Here is an 11717-nt window from a genome sequence, read left to right on the forward strand (position 1 = left end):
CTCCCCTGGGGACCCCCCTGTAAATACTGACATACTCCCTCCTCCCAAGGGGGCCCCCTTGTAAATACTGACACACTCCCCACCTCCCCCCTCAGGAACCCCCCTGCAAATACTGACACAGTCCCCCCTCCCCCAGAGGACACCCCTGTAAACATACACTCCCTCCTTCCCCTGGGGACCCCCCCATAAACACTGACACAATCTCCCCATCCCCCGGGGACCCCCTGTAAATACTGACACACTCCCCCCTCCCCCCAGGGAGCCCCCTTGTAAATACTGACACACTCCCCCCTCCCCCAGGGACCCACTTGTAAATACTGACACACTCCCCACCTCCTCTCTCGGGAACCCACCTGTAAATACTGACACACTCCCCCCTCCCCCAGGGACCCACTTGTAAATACTGACACACTCCCCACCTCCTCTCTCGGGAACCCACCTGTAAATACTGACACACTCCCCCCTTCCCCTGGGGACCCCCCTGTAAATACTGACATACTCCCCCCCACCCTCACCCCTGGCCCCCCTGTAAATGCTGTCAGACTCCCCCCTGCCCTCACCCCCAAACCCCCCTGTAAATGGTGACAGGATGGTAAAGGGGCAGTGAGGGAGATAAAGTGTTTACAGGCCGGATGTGAGCAACTGAAACCACAGTCTCTGCTGGGGATGTGAAGGATCTGGGGTGGGGAGGGGGGGTTAACTGAATTAGCAGATTGTGGAGTTCTCGGGTTGGACTGAGCGAGGTTTCAGGACCCTGAGGTGACTGCTAATTGGGCACTGAGGAGGAGTGTGAGCAAGGAGCTGCATTTGTATACCACCTTTTCACTAGCCCCGGAGAGCTACAAATCTATTAATGTTTCTGACAACATTAACGGGATTGATAAGTAATAATACTTAGCTATGGCGAACATCAGTGACCTTGTGAAAGTTGAAGTTAATAGGAGAGAGGTCATTGGGCATGGAGAAAAAACCTGGCAGTGTGCATCTGTAATGTGTGTGTGTGTATGTGTGTGTGGGGGTATGAGTGTGTAGGGGTGTGAGTGTGTGTGCCTGTGTGGGGGTGTGAGTGTGTGTGGGTGTGTGTGTGTCTGTGTGTGTGAGTGTGTAGGGGTGTGAGTGTGTGTGGGTGTGTGTGTGTGTGCGTGCGTGTGTCTGTGTATGGGGGTATGAGTGTGTAGGGGTGTGAGTGTGTGTGGGTGTGTGTGTGTCTGTCTGGGGGTGTGAGTGTGTGTGTGTCTGTGTGTGTGAGTGTGTAGGGGTGTGAGTATGTGTGGGTGTGTGTGTCTTTGTCTGTGTGTGTTAGTGTGTGTGTCTCTGTCTGTGTGTGTTAGTGTGTGTGGGTAGATGTGTGTGTGTGTCTCTCTCTGCCTGTGTGTCTGTGTCTCTGTCTGTGTGTCTGTGTGTATGTTTATGAGAGAATGTGAATGTGCATGTGCGGGTGTCTGTGTGCGTATGTTTAAGTGTGTGTGCATGTGTGTGGCTGTGTATGTGCAAGTCTGTCAGTGTGTGTATGTCTGTGTCTGTGTGTGTGTGTTTGAGAGTGTGTTTGTGTGCGTGTGTATGTGTGTTTGTGTGAGTGTGTTTGTGTGCGTGTATGTGTCAGTGTATGTCTGTGTGTGTCTGTGTCTATGTGTGTCTGTGTCTGTGTGTGAGTGTGTGTGTGTGCGTGTGAGAGGTGAGCACATGTAAAGTAAGTGTGCATGAATGTGTGAACAGTAGGTTTATGAGAATTGTGGATGAGGTTAGTTTACGTGTGTGTATGTTAGGTTAGTGTGTGTGAAGTGTGAGGGGTGTGTGTGTGAGGGCTGTGTGTGTGTGAGGGGGTACGTTTGTATGTATGTGAGGGAGGTGTGTGTGTGAGGGGTGTGTATGGGCGGGTATGTGTGAGGGTGGTGTGTGTGAATGTGTCTGTGCATCTGTGTGAATGTTTCTGTGTATGTGCATGTGTGAGTGAGTGTATGGAAGTGTGTGTATGTGAGAGAGAGTGTGTGTGAGTGTGTGTGAGAGTGTGTGTGTGTATGTGTGTGAGAGAGTGTGTGTGTCTGTGCTTTAGAGAATGATATCTGAGCACACGGAGGTCAGTGTAGATAATAAATCACTGAGAGGCTAAACATACCTCTCACTTCAGGAGACTGGCCATTGAGACTCGGTCTATTTTGGGCACAGTTGAGGTTAACACTGTTTCCAGTCAGTAATACAGCACCCTTCTAAGGCTATAGGCAGTGGCCTGGAAGAATTATAACCTTCATTTATTCTGGTCTCCTAAATCAAATGGATTTGTTCAAATATGTTTTTTCAATGCCAGTTTGGAGTTGGCATCAACAGTTCTTTAACAGCAGAGGGTGGTAGAGGTTTGGACCCATTCTCTGCAAATAACAACTGATACTTAATCGATTGTTAATTTAAAACCAAGACTGATAGATATTGTTATCCATAGGCCATAAGGCTTGGAGTTAGAGAACAGATTGGTCATGAAGTTCGATAACAAATCAATCATGAAGTCATTGAGAGCTGGAATGACATTAAAGGGGCCGAATGGCCTGTTTGAGTCTCTCAATCCCAAATTCTTAATTGGCCAGAGGACAAACGTCTAAACCTGATTGCAATGAAGGACAAGAATAAGACTTGCATTTCAAGATGTTGTGAAGCTTCAAAGGGTTCAGAAAAGATTTACAAGGATGTTGCCAGGGTTGAAGGATTTGAGCTACAGGGAGAGGCTGAACAGGCTGGGGCTGTTTTCCTTGGAGGGTCAGAGGCTGAGGGCTGACCTTATAGAGGTTTATAAAATCAGGAGGGGAATGGATAGGATAAATAGACAAAGTCAATTCCCCAGGGTCAGGGAGTCCAGAACTAGAGGGCAGAGGTTTAGTGTGAGAAGGTAAAGATATAAAAGAGACCAAAGGGGCAACTTTTTCACACAGAGGGTGGTACGTGTATGGAATGAGCTGCCAGAGGATGTGGTGGAGGCTGGTACAATTACAGCATTTAAAAGGCATCTGGATGGGTATATGAATAGGAAGGATTTGGAGGGATATGGGCCAAGTGCTGGCAAATGGGACTTGACTAACTTAGGACATTTAAGATTAGATTTCCTACAGTGTGGAAACAGGCCATTTGGTCCAACAAGTCCACACCGAACCCTCTGAAGAGTAACCCAAGCTCTGACATTTAACCCCAACTAATGCACCTAACACGATAGGACAATTTAGCATGGCCAATCCACCCTAACCTGCATATAAAGTCATAGAGTCATAGAGATGTACAGCATGGAAACAGACCCTTCGGTCCAACCCGTCCATGCCGATCTGATATCCCAACCCAATCTAGTCCCACCTGCCAGCACCCAGCCCATTTTATAAACCTCTATAAAGTCACAACTCATCCTCTGACCCTCCATGGAAAACAGCCCCAGCCTGTTCAGCCTCTCCCTATATCTCAAATCCTCCAACCCTGGCAACATCCTTGTAAATCTTTTCTGAACCCTTTCAAGTTTCACAACATCTTTCTGATAGGAAGGAGACCAGAATTGCATACAATATTCCAACAGTGGCCTAACCAATGTCCTGTACAGCCGCAACATGACCTCCCAACTCCTGTACTCAATACTCTGACCAATAAAGGAAAGCATACCAAACGCCTTCTTCACTATCCTATCTCCCTGCGACTCCACTTTCAAGAAGCTATGAACCTGCACTCCAAGGTCTCTTTGTTCAGCAACACTCCCTAGGACCTTACCATTAAGTGGATTAGTGGTGCTGGAAGAGCACAGCAGTTCAGGCAGCATCCAACGAGCAGTGAAATCGACGTTTCGGGCAAAAGCCCTTCATCAGGAATCAGGCTTTTGCCCGAAACGTCGATTTCGCTGCTCGTTGGATGCTGCCTGAACTGCTGTGCTCTTCCAGCACCACTAATCCAGTATTTGCTTTCCAGCATCTGCAGTCATTGTTTTTACCTCCTTACCACTAAGTGTATAAGGCCTGCTAAGATTTGCTTTCCCAAAATGCAGCACCTCACATTTATCTGAATTAAACTCCATCTGCCACTTCTCAGCCCATTGGCCCATCTGGTTGTAATCTGAGGTAACCCTCTTCGCTGTCCACTACACCTCCAATTTTGGTGTCACCTGCAAACTTACTAACTGTACCTCTTATGCTCACATCCAAATCATTTATGTAAATGACAAAAAGTAGAGGGCCCAGCACCGATCCTTGTGACACTCCACTGGTCACAGGCCTCCAGTCTGAAAAACAACCCTCCACCACCACCCTCTGTCTTCTACCTTTGAGCCAGTTCTGTATCCAAATGGCTAGTTCTCCCTGTATTCCCTGAGATCTAACCTTGCCAAGCTTCGGACTGTGGGAGGAAACCCATAAGCCACAGAGAGAACGTGCAAACTCCACACAGACAGTCGCCTGAGGCTGGAATCGAACCTGTGAGGCAATAGCGCTAACTACTGAGCGACCCGCCCATCTGGTTGGGCTGAATGGTCTGTTTCCGTGTTGTACGACTCTGTGACTGGTGGCTGGTTTTACAGGCAATGACCTCACTGTTGTAGCCTGGCAACCAATTTGCGTGCAGCCAGCTCCCAAAGAGCAGCGATTAAGGAGTGGGCGAGGTAACATGCTGGTGGTCACGGGAGGAACACTGGATGCCAAGCACAACCTCCCCAACCCTTCTTCAAGAATTCAGGGGATTGTTTTACATCCAACTGTAGACACACTTTAAGAAGGCGAGCAGAAGGTGTAATTAATACCATTTCCAAAATCACAGCTCAGTCATCTATCTCTCCCCAATTGACAAGGGTGACCAAATTTGTCCCTCCTCCCCTTTGCGTGTGACAGGGACTGATTGATAGTCGCTCACAATTTTCTTTGTAGAAATAGCTCATCCATCAGCAAAGAGACTGGAAAAAGCTGCAATCACTCTCCTCTCCTTTTTTCTTTCGCTGTCACTGGCAAGGTCAGCATTTATTGCCCGTCCCCCCTAATTGCCCCTGAAAGGGTTGGCCTCCCAGGGCCATTTCAGTGGCCAGTTAAGTTTCAGTGACAGTGCTTTTGGTCTGAAGCCACATGTAAGCCAGACCTGGTAAGGATGGCAGATTGCCCCTTAGGTCGCTTTTAAATCTTTTCCCCTCTCACCCTAAACCCTCTAGTTCTGGATTCCCCCATCCCAGGGAAAAGACTTTGTCAATTTACCCTATCCATGCCCCTCATGATTTTATAAACTTCTATTGGGTCACCCTTCAGTCTCCAACACTCCAGGGAGAACAGCCCCAGCCTATTCAGCCTCTCCCTGTAGCTCAAACCTACAACTATAACCTGTAACTCCAGTCTCCATAATATCCTTGTAATCCTTTCCCTTGCCATTTCCAGTTTAATACCATCCTTTCTACAGCACAGCGACCAGAAGTGTACACAGTACTCCAAATGTGACTGCACCAAAGTCCTGTACAGCAGTAACATGACGTCCCAATTCCTGTACTCAATGTGTGACCAATGAAGGCAAGTCTGCCAAATGCCTTCTTCACTGCCCTGTCTCCCTGTGATGCCACTTCCAAGGAACTATGTACCTGCACCTCCAGGACTCTCTGTTTGAAACACTTGCCAGGGTCCTCCCATTAACCATGTAAATCCTGCCCTGGTTTTTCTTACCCAAATGTAACACCTCACATCATCCCGACAGAGTGGGAGCAGGCCATTCAGCCCATTGAGTCTGCAGTGACCCTCCAAAGATCAGCTCAGCAGACCCATACACCCTACCTTATCCCTGCACGTCCAGTGGTTAGTCGGCCTAGCCTGAACATCCCTGGACACTATGGGACAATTTAGCACGGCCAATCCACCCTAACCTGCACATCCCAGGACACTATGGGACAATTAATACGGCCAATCCACCCTAACCTGCACATGTTGGGCAGCACGGTGGCACGGTGGCTCAGTGGTTAGCACTGCTGCCTCATAGCACCAGGGTCCCAGGTTTGATTCCAGCCTCGGGCGACTGTCTGTGTGGAGTTTGCACATCCTCCCCATGTCTGCATGGGTTTCCTCTGGGTGCTCCTATTTCCTCCCACAGTCCAAAGATGTGCAGGTCAGGGCTAAATTGCCCATAGTGTTAGGTGCATTAGTCAGAGGGAAATGGGTCTGGGTGGGTTACTCTTCGGAGGGTCGGTGTGGACTGGTTGGGCTGAAGGGCCTGTTTCCACACTGTAGGGAATCTAAAATCTAAAATCCCTGGACACTGTGGGGCAATTCAGTATGGCTACTTGACTTTAACCTGCACATCTTTGGACTGTGGGAGGAAACCGGAGCACCCGGAGGAAATCCACACAGACACGGGGAGAATGTGCAAACTCTACACAGACAGTCGCCTGAGGGTGGAATCGAACCTGGGTCTCTGGCACTGGGAGGTAGCAGTGCCAACCACTGGGCATTTATCTGGATTAAACATCTGACATTCCTCGGCCTATTGGCCCAGTTAATTAAGATTCCCGTTATAATCTAAGGTAACCTTTTCCACTGTCCACCATGCCACCAATACTGGGGTCATCCTCAAACGTACTAACCATGCCTCGATTATTCTCAACCAAATCGTCCATATACTGGCTGCTGGAGACAGGTTCAAAAAGAATACAGACAAATACCCGAAAGGAGTTTTTAAAAAATTTCCTTCATGAGATATGAACATTGCCGGCCAATTATTTGAGACAGTTAAGTATCAACCATATTGTGGCTCAGTGCTTAGCACTGCTGCCTCACAGCACCAGGCACCTGGGTTCGATTCCAGCCTCGGGCAACTGTCTGTGTGGAGTTTGCACGTTCTCCCCGTGTCTGCGTGGGTTTCCTCTGAGTGCTCCGGTTTCCTCCCACAGTCCAAAGATGTGCAGGTTAGGGTGGATTGGCCGTGCTAAATTCCTCATGGTGTTCAGGGATGTGTAGGCTAGGTGCATTAGTCAGGGGTAAATGTTGGGGAATGGGTTTGGGTGGGTTACTCTTCACAGGGTTGGTGTGGACTAGTTGGGCCAAATGGCCTGTTTCCACACTGCAGGGATTCTATGATCTATGATGATTGCTAGTCATCCATAGCCCAGCCTGGGTAATGATAGAGAGCATTAGCGAACTGAATGGGTTTTGTTCTCCAGAAAATTGTTACATGGTCACCATTCAACTTACTTTTAATTCCAGTTTTCTTTAAAGTTAAATCAAATTTGCGTTTCACCATCAATCAGATTGGGACTTGAACCCACATCCCCAGAACATTAGCTTGCCCTCTAGGTTACACATCCAGTGACAAATAACATTTTGCCACCAGTACCCCCTATCAGTTGGCAATTGAAAGGGCCTTAGTGGACAAGCATGTTGATGATGTATGGGTTCACCCTCACGTGGAGTATTATGGCCTGTTCTGGGCACCATACTTTGGGAAGGATGCAAAGTCTTTGGAGAGAAGATTCAGGAGAGCGAGGAACATCAGCGATTATGGATAGACTGGAGAAGTTGGAACTGTTCTCCTTTGAGTTTGAGAAGTGGAAGTGAGAAGCAGGAGAAAGCATAGAGGGATTAGGAGCAACAAATAGGAGCCAACATCCAGGGACATGTCAAAGTCTTTGAGAGGGGCAGGGGGAGTTGATGAGGGATAGAAAGGGGATTGGGACATGAGGCCGGGAGCATTATCAAGATGCTAAATGAAGACTTTGCAAATATCCTTACCAAGAGGGTGATGGACCCCAGGTCATGGTTACAAAGCAAGAAGGTCTTGTAGAGTTGGAGAGTCATCCAGCACAGAAACAGACCCTTCGGCCCGTGCTGACCATAATCCCAAACTAAACTAATTCCACCTGCCTGCTCCTGGCCCTTATCCCTCTATTTTCCTATCCCTTATCCAAATGTCTTTTAAATGTTGTAATTGTGTCCACATCCACCACTTCCTCTGAAAGTTCATTCCACCACATGAACCACTCTCTGTGTAAAACAAGTTGCCCCTCACGTGCTTTCTAAATCTTTCCCCTCTCACCTTAATAATATGCCGCCTCATTTTGAACTCTTCCACTTTAGTGAAAAGATTTGCTTTTCACCTTATGTCTGCCCCTCATGGTTTTATAAATCTCATAAGGTCACCCCATGGCCTCCTACGCTTCCGTGAAAAGCGTCCCAGTCTGCCCAGAAACAAACACAGAAATTGCTGGAAACGCTCAGCAGTTAGCGTTTCAGGTCCGGTGACCCTCAGAACCCTGAGGAAGGGTCACAGGACCCGAAGCGTTAACTCTGATTTCTCTCCCGCAGATGCTGCCAGACCTGCTGAGCTTTTCCAGCAACTTCAGCTTTTGCTTCTAATGTACAGCATCCACAGTTCTTTCGATTTTTATCCAGCCTCTCCTCATAACTCAAACTCTCCATTCCCAGCAACATCCTGGGAGATCTCTTCTGAACCCTCTCCAGTTTAATAATATCCTTCCTATATACAGTACTCAAGAAGAAACCTCCCCAACGTCCTGCACAACCTCAAATTAGTTCTCGCTTTCTGCTCCCTTGCAGCCCTGAGGGATGCTTTGTTACTTGAAGGGAGTGATATAACTCTGGGTCATTGGGCAACATATTGAACTCAAACTTAATTCATCTTTCCCGAGTGCTGTGTGTGAACTTATATCCAATCAGCAACTTGTTCCATGAGTAAAAATAACCATGCAAGATCAAATATCTCAACACGCAAAGCGAGTGTGTACAATGCTCTTACTTAACTTGAGAACAGCAATGAATCTCTCTTATGGATTTTCTATGTTGCGTTTGGGTATTGTCATGGCAACAGTGGTAGAAAGCTCCATGACCTTTACCATGACTCCAACCACCCCGTGTCAACTCCCCCTCTGTCCCTCCAGTCCCGTTTTACTGTGGAGAACTGCTGATTCAGATTGATACTGACTCTCATTCCTGGTTTCCTCATCAGCGAGATCGACCAAGTGTGAGATGTCTTGGCCGTTGGCATCTGCTTGAGGTCTGGAGTCGCACTTAGAGAGAGGGCGAGAGTCAGAGAGAGCTGTAGAAGGTAGAGGTTGGCAAGGGCATGGGGAGGATGAGTAACCAAGGTCTTTCCCCAAGATGGGGAAGTCCAAAACTAAAGGGCCTAAGTTTAAGGTGAGGGGAAGGGGGGGGAGGGAAGAGTGGGGAAAGATTTAAGAGGGCCCTAAAGGGCAACTTTCTCATGCAGATGATGGTGTGTGTGTACAACAAGTTAGAAGTGGCGGAGGCTGGTACAGTTACAACATTTAAAAGACATCTGGATGGGTATATGAATAGGGAGGGTATAGAGGCTAGTGAGGAGACACCATGAGTATGCTCAGGCTACAGAAGAGGTTTGCCTCTAGCATTCTGTGATGCGGTAAGAAGGAGGTATGGCTGGATCCCAACGAAACAAATGAGATTGGTAAAGCTCTTCAAGATCAAGGGTTATGGGCTCTTATGGGTCAAGGGTTAAAGATAAGGCAGGAACAGGATACTGATTGTGGATGATCAGCCATGGTCATAATGAATGGTGGTGCTGGCCCGAAGGGCTGAATGGCCTACTCCTGCACCTATTGTCTATTGATTGACAACGCCAGTTCCTGTCAATGGATTTGAAAATCATGCAAACGTTTCGTCCCCTGTCTAGGTGACATCCTCAGTGCTTGGGAGCCTCCTGTGAAGCGCTTCTGTGATGTTTCCTCCGGCATTTATAGTGGCCTGTCTCTGCCACTTCCGGTTGTCAGTTCGAGCTGTCCACTGTAGTGGCCGGTATATTGGGTCCAGGTTGATGTGTTTGTTGATAGAGTCTGTGGATGAGTGCCATTACTGAGTCCCAAGCACTGACGATGTCACCTAGACAGGGGACGAAACGTTTGCAAGACAAATTCCCAGCTCGGCGAACAGAACCACAACAACGAGCACCCGAGCTACAAATCTTCTACCAAACTTTGATTTGAAAATTAGTTAAAGGTGGTCTGATCATCCGCAAGCCAGTCACTGTACACACAATGCAGGAAGAATACCTTTGCGTGGAGGAAGGGTTGGCAGATGGGCAATGGTCAGCGAAAGGGTACTGCTAAAGCCCGCATGCCAGAGAAACTGGCCGAGATGAGGAGAATGAGAATTCTGAGGTGTCTGCTTCACAGATACGGGGAGTCTAAGAAGATTAATCGCCCCATGTATCACGTGTTGAAGAATAAACACATCTTGACGGTGCACATTCACAAGCTGAAGGCAGACAAGACATCATTGGCTTTGCTGGTGAAGGGCTTTTACCCGAAACGTCGATTCTCCTGCTCCTCAGATGCTGCCTGACCGGCTGTGCTTTTCCAGCACCACTCTAATCTTGACTCTCATCACCAGCATCTGCAGGCCTCACTTCCACCTAGAGGTCATTGGCTGACCAGGTTGAAGCTCACAGAGCAAGGACCAAGCAAGCCTAAAGGCACCGTGAGGAACATCTGCAGGCCAGGAAGGAAGATATCATCAAGACCCTGTCTGAGGAAGAAGAGTCTAAAAAATAAACTCATTGTCTGGATGTAGGTTTGCTCACTGAGCTGGAAGGTTCATTTTCAGACGTTTCATCACCATACTAGGTAACATCTTCAGTGAGCCTCCGGAATAATTCCTTCTCTTATACAGACTGGCAAAAAATTAAAGATTGCTCATCATACTTAAATAAAAGGGTTTAGAGGGAAATGGGTCAAGTGCTGGCAAATGGGACTAGATTATTGGAGGATATCTGGTCGACATGGATGAGTTAGACCAAAGGGTCTGTTTCGTGCTGTACGCCTCTATAACTCTATGGATGAAGGCAGAGACACAGGGAGGAAGAAAATACAGGGGTGGGTAGAAGAGAGTCACAGAATAGGTGTCACAGGGAGTGTGTTAAAAAGAGAGAAAGAGGGAATGAAAAAGAGAAAGAAAGAAAGTGAGAGAGAGTGAGAGAAAGAAAGGGGGTGACAAAGCGGAGGAGTGTCAGAGAGAAAGAGGGTGAGAGAGTGATCAATGCACTACCAATAAATAAACGAGGGAATGGCTCTTGAGGTGCAGTGGTAGCGTCCCAGCCTCTCCCAAAGGGACAATGCTCTGAAAGCTCGTGATTTCATATAAACCTGTTGGACTGCAACCTGGTGTCATGTGACTTATTGCTGTCACATGTCAGCTTAACATCCCATTGATAGGATAACAGCTCTGACAGGGCAGCACCCCCTCAGTATCACATGGGGTGGACCAGGCTAGCTGAGATCTTTATGGGAGGGAGGAACTTGAAGCAGTAACTTTCTGAAACTGAGCCACTGGTTTAGAGAGTTCAAGCCTCACCCTAACCCTGCTGCAAGCATAAAACCTCTTGGCTTTAATGCTGTCAGCATCTATTTGCAAAGCTTGGGATCATACTTTCCTTTCTCTTTTAAAAATGTGAATTAACAGTCTTTGACAGGAGGGAGGGATTTAACTGTCTTCAACAGGAAGGAGAGAAAGGAGGGAGGGATTTAACTGTCTTCAACAGGAGGGAGGGATTTAATAGTCTTCAACAGAAGAGAGAGAAAGGAGGGAGGGATTTAACAGTCTTCAACAGGAGGGAGAGAAAGGAGAGAGGGATTTAACAGTCTTCAACAGGAGGGAGGGATTTAACTGTCTTCAACAGGAGGGAGAGAAAGGAGAGAGGGATTTAACAGTCTTCAACAGGAGGGAGGGATTTAACTGTCTTCAACAGGAGGG

The 11717-nt window shown here is 47.8% G+C and overlaps 1 pseudogene; it reads left to right on the forward strand.

Annotated features, from left to right (window-relative positions):
* Positions 1 to 9320: 9320 nt before the first annotated feature.
* Positions 9321 to 10519, forward strand: LOC140454369 (large ribosomal subunit protein eL19-like; annotated as a pseudogene).
* Positions 10520 to 11717: the final 1198 nt, after the last annotated feature.

Source organism: Chiloscyllium punctatum, chromosome 29 (assembly GCF_047496795.1).
Source record: "Chiloscyllium punctatum isolate Juve2018m chromosome 29, sChiPun1.3, whole genome shotgun sequence".
NCBI lineage: Eukaryota > Metazoa > Chordata > Chondrichthyes > Orectolobiformes > Hemiscylliidae > Chiloscyllium > Chiloscyllium punctatum.